The sequence below is a fragment of the Limanda limanda genome, chromosome 10 (genome assembly GCF_963576545.1).
Source record: "Limanda limanda chromosome 10, fLimLim1.1, whole genome shotgun sequence".
Classification (NCBI taxonomy): Eukaryota; Metazoa; Chordata; class Actinopteri; order Pleuronectiformes; family Pleuronectidae; genus Limanda; species Limanda limanda.
Window position 1 is genome coordinate 11,134,920 of NC_083645.1, and position 5,662 is coordinate 11,140,581.

The following is a 5,662-nucleotide window of genomic DNA, read 5'->3' on the forward strand; positions in this document are numbered from 1 at the left end:
ATTCAGCAGCTGAGAGTTTCATCTTAGGTTACCTCTGCAATAAGAGCAATGTCCTAGTAAAATAAAAAATAAAACTAAATTAGTTAAATATAATACAGCTCAATATAGATCTAATTAAAAATATGTGTATATGTAAATACTGCAATGCATCAACCATGTATATATACAGTAAATAAATGGTGTCAATACAACAGATTTACAAAAGGTGCAATGTGGGTTTGAGTAAACCAATTCTGAGTATTATTAATCGTGATCTATTGCTAGATATTAAAACTGTGTTGCAGCTTTGAAACCAGTAGCAGCATCTCTTATCTCGTGATCTCTCTGCCACTAGATGGCGCTCTACCTCCAAACAATGTGCAGCAGCTATGAGTGAAAGGATCACTGTGAACATCGTCAATCAGTCAATCATTAGCGTAGGGGTTCAATATTGAGTTGGATTCACTAGGTCACATAAGATGAAAATTTGTGAAAATGAATTATTCATTCCCATTATTTATTTTTGCCTTTTTTATTGAAGTTAGCACATTTTTCATTGAACAACACAATGGGGATTCTCGTCACATTTCATGTCAGTCCGATGTGATTGTGCCAAACGCATATCAAACATATCAAACAATTTTTAAAAGGTTTTAAAAAAATAATAGGAACACATACAGACAAAATATGTTTACGAGGGAGATGACATCAACACATGATGCAAATGCAGGTGGTCCAAATAAGCAGTGATGAGAGTTTGAGGCAGGGCATTGCACCACCATGACCACTAGAGGGCACCACAGACCACTACAACAGTCCCCATCCTGAGGGTATGGAGCCTTTTCGTGACAACACCGAGTAAAAGACAGAATGATGATTTCTTAATCAAAACCTGACCCTGTAAATAGAAACCAGAGCCTAATTCTTTTAACCCAGAGGATCAAAACTGGCCGCCCACTCTCTTTGATGTGGATAGCAGTAAAAATAATGACAGGTCTGACCAGGAGCTGCAAGGGCCATTTAGTGTGTATGTGTATGGTTGTGCCTCTGTGAGTGTGTGTGCTGAACAAGACACTGTTTCATCTGTAAGAGGAGCTCCTAGCCTTACAGGGACACAAGAGTGTGTTCTTTCACATCTGGTGGGTTTATCACACTACAGCACCTGGCAGAGTGTGTCCTCTCTTTATGTGGGTCACTTTCACCAATAGAAAACTATACTACCAGTGTGCTCTGAAACTAACTCTTTCATCCTTTATCAGTGATGTCTACTTAGCCCTTTGTTAGCTATTTCTGGTGCTCCACTTTCCTACAGTGCTGCCTTGTCCGACGTCTATTGCTTCTTGCCAGAAGACGTATTCCTGGAAATCTCCGACTCCACCCTTGCACTCTACCTGGCCCAGTGACAACAGATTTTTCCTTCAGCCAGAGAAGATAAAGTTTAAACTTTCAGGATCAGTAGACTCTTTTTACAAAATGTGGCAACAACTTCTAACATTTAAAAAATCGGTCAGTCATCCCTCCCGATTAGAACTTATAGAACCTACACTGCTTAAGTTTAAGAAGAGAGGGTAGAAGGTCAGTGGTTTGATTCCTGATTCCTCCATTCATCAATCAATCAATCCATCAGTAAATCCATCCATCCATCCAATCCAATTCATTTTTTGTAGGGTAAGTGACTGTTAATTTTGTATGTGATTTAGAAAACTACTACTCACGATACCACTTGCACTCTGCACACGTATCGATACTGTGTTGAAACTGTCCACTGAGCCAAAAGTGACGCTGGGATGTCCCAGTTGTAAAAGAAGTGGCCCTGATCACTACAATGTGTGTTACTAAGGACAACGACATGTAACAACCAAACACAAGTGATATCATTCAGCTTCAAAGATAATTTCATTTTCAGAATGACCCTCTGTTTTTATTACCGTAAAATGACAACTGGAATGCGGAGCTTAGGCATGTAAGTTTATTGCCATCATCCTGTATTGTCACAACCTGGATAAGGACGCACCTTAGGAAAACACAGTAATCTGTATAAACTTCCTGCTACGCCTACTGAAAATCACCTCCAGACAAACAAACACACTAACACACACCTTGGATCTGTTCCAAGGGGGTTATCAGAGTTGTCGTAATATATCTCAACCTTTATGCTCAATTCTGATGTGAAAAGACCAGTCCTGTTGTGTGTTTTAAGGAATTTAGCAAAAAAGCTTCGTGGAAAGGATCCAACTCTTATGTGGGTTTATTGTTCAGTGGGCCAAAGTTCACTCAAAATTGTAAGCCATGTCAGACTCGTAGTAAGAGAGTCAAACTTCAACAACCTCTGTTTGCACGGACAGCACTTTGGATCTCTGGGACAGCATTCCTGTAATTCACCTGTGCTTCAGTGCTTTTGTTTGAAATGATATCAACATTTACAATTTAATGATGTAGCTTCTTATGAAAGTTTATTTTGAACATTTAAGATAAGTAAATAAATAAATTATTGCAAATTAAGCACAAAAAACAGAAGCAGCAACATTAGCAATAGAAATAACAAAATACATCACATATAGACTCAATAACAAATGAACATAACTTCATATTTCATCTTCTGTCTGAAAAGGATTAGGAGGAGGAGCAACATGCTTCTAACTACCCTAAATCATCTAATAAAAGTCAACAAATATCCCCCTGGTGTCCATCGGTCCACTACACAGCTGTTGTCTTCTTCTCTTCTTTCATGTGTCAACATGCTTTCCATTCCTCCTCTTGTTTTCTGTACCTCTCTGTTATATCTATCTAACTGTTTATACTATTTGACAATTTGCCTTGCTTTCCACAAAATCGCTTTACCGATTGATACGCATATATCCTTGAGATTGTTTTTTGTATTTCAAATAAAATTTCCCCTTTTCAAGATATAACCCCAAAAAACGTTTTTGTATGTTACCAGGAAATAATGCTTATTGTATTTGCTTTATAATTATTTTGCACCGTTTTAATGAACGCACATGTAATCAACATCCTCCCTATCTTGTGTGACAGTGCTGAATTCCAATCATATATACGCACACATACAAAACAGACATCATGACTTCATTAGGAGGGCTCAGGGCTTTTTCCAGTATGTCTGTTATTGTTATGGTTCTGTGGCCATTTCTTTAACCCAGAATGTGACAGTACACACACACACACACACACACACACACACACACACACACACACACGCACAAAGTGTAGGCCTCCCATCAACCCTGCCGCACCCAGGAGTGAGTGGGTGAGTTTGACTCCTGCAGCTTCTTTTGATGTGGACCCACTGGAGGGCTGATTGTTCAGTGGAAAAGTTCTCTCTGCATTGTCTTTCTGGTATCAGGAATGTGATGAAGAGTGGGTGGCATGGGCCAGGCTGCTCGATAACAGTATTAAGGGATGATAAGGAATAAATTGTGCTGTGTGCTTCATGACATTTTCCAGCCAGTGCCTTTCCATGTGATTAGATGTCAATAGTTTTACAAATGTATAATTCCAACTAATGGTGACTGTAGTGATGTCTCAGAGTGAAATAAGGAAGAACGTGGTGTGTCAGTCAGTCTGTCCATGACTGTCTATGTGTGTGTGTGTAATGTATTGATGAAATGGAGGAAACCAGATCATGAGCTCAATGTGTGGTCCCTGACACTGATATTAGTAACCTGTCTGGATGGAAACCTCTATAGTGGACATGTTGTTGTGGGAGGTTTGAGAAAGGCTGCCAACATTGATAACTCTGTATTTTAAGTGAAGCAATTTGTAACGGGTTGTGAGCATACAACATTTCCACCAGGGTTATAGGTAACCTTTCCCCTCAACTTAGATTATTTAATTCAAAAAAACTGTTACAAAGGCAATAACAATCCAGTACAAACGCTTCATTGACAAAAAGTAAGTAAGTATAGATTTTTCCAAAAGATGGTTTCTGTAATTTTAGGTACTTTGTAATCTGTTGTTTTGACTTTGACGCTCCGTCCATCTTTATATACAGTGAATATGACCCACACGAAGGGATCTTGATGCCTAGTTTGGGAACCAGTGACTTGTCACACCAATACCTTTTATAAATGCCCATATGATGACTGACTTTTATGCTGCAGAAACCAAGATGTGCCAAAAGACGTCTGATCTGTGTTATGATCGTCATATATCTTCACTTCTTTCCATGTATCCTCTGATGCTGCTATGACAACCAAGACAAACACGGACTATACTCATAATGATGATCCATAAAACGGTCTGGGAGACGTGAGTCTTCTTCACTCTTCACAGTGAAGGAAACTCTATACTTTATGAGGGTTGCCTTACCTTAGCTCATGCCCATAGAAGGCTTTCCTCCAGGAGGAAGTGGGCGTGCCTACAGGCGTCGTACATGTGCACACATGTGCACATATGATAAGAGGAAGGACTGTGTGCAACGCCAGAGAACACCTGAAAGCGTACCTTCCGGCATTCACCTTGGTGCCTGGCAACAGCAGAGCACAATAATGACTCTGTGTAGCAAGCGCTCATCCTGCGTGTGTGTCCGTGTGTGTGTCACACAGCCCTCAGTATCCACCAGGTGGTGTGCCTACCTGTCACATGTCACGTCATCTCCTGTGATTGCATCTGTAAACATCTGTAATGACATTTATCAGCCGGAGACGAGGGAGGTTTACCGGCCCCACCTGCACAGTCACCACAACATTTGTTTCTAATTATTGATTCTGGCCACAAAGAGAAAATCTCCACTCAGATTACTGTTTTATGAGCTGCAAGTGATACATTATTATGGTCTAAAAAAAGATCTCCAGAGAGAAATGTTTTCATGTATGTGGAAATCATTAGTCTAGACTAGTCTAGTCCGTTTAGTGGCCCCAGGACCCCTCATGTCTAGGAAGGAAATTGTTACTTAGAGTATGAGTCTATCCATGTCTCCAATACTGGGGAACACACACACACGCACACACGCCCCATACACATAAACACACTCGTATTATCCAGTGCTGAGGATGAAGTAGCCGAGAAATGATGTAATGGCCTGATCACTTTACCCGTCCTCCTCCTTCCATGAGCTGGATCGCAGATCAATGAGGAATGGGGGGAATGAGGAGACACAGAGCGACTGAGTGCATGTGTGTGTAAGCGACTGGTGAAGGAGAGAGAGAGAGAGAGGGGGAGAGAGAGAGAGAGAGAGAGAGAGAGAGAGAGAGAGAGAGAGAGAGAGCCTCCATCCTGACTCACTCAGAGCTGATGACATGTCTGAATTCTTATTGATATAATGTTGTGTCAGATGTTCACTGCTCCTTGAAGTTCAACACAATAAGCTGCAAGGCGACGTTAGCCCACACGGGTTGCAGACAGCTCTGGTAGGCCTCAATGGGGGGGGGGGCTCCTGGGAATCTGCCTTTGGTCTCATCCAGTGATCAGGTTTGTTTCTGTGTGTGTCTGTGTGTGTGTATGTGTGTGTGTGTGTGTGTGTGTGTGTGTGTGTGTGTGTGTGTGTGTGTGTGTGTGTGTGTGTGTGTGTGCGCGTGCGTGTGTGTGTGTGTGTGTTGGTCACCGGATTCCTCCAGCATGAGGTAAAAGTGATGAGTCATGCACGAGTGGCCTCACAGACTGTCGACGTTTAATATTACAACTGTTAGACATCGTAAAAAAGGCATTAACTTAAATGCATCACTCA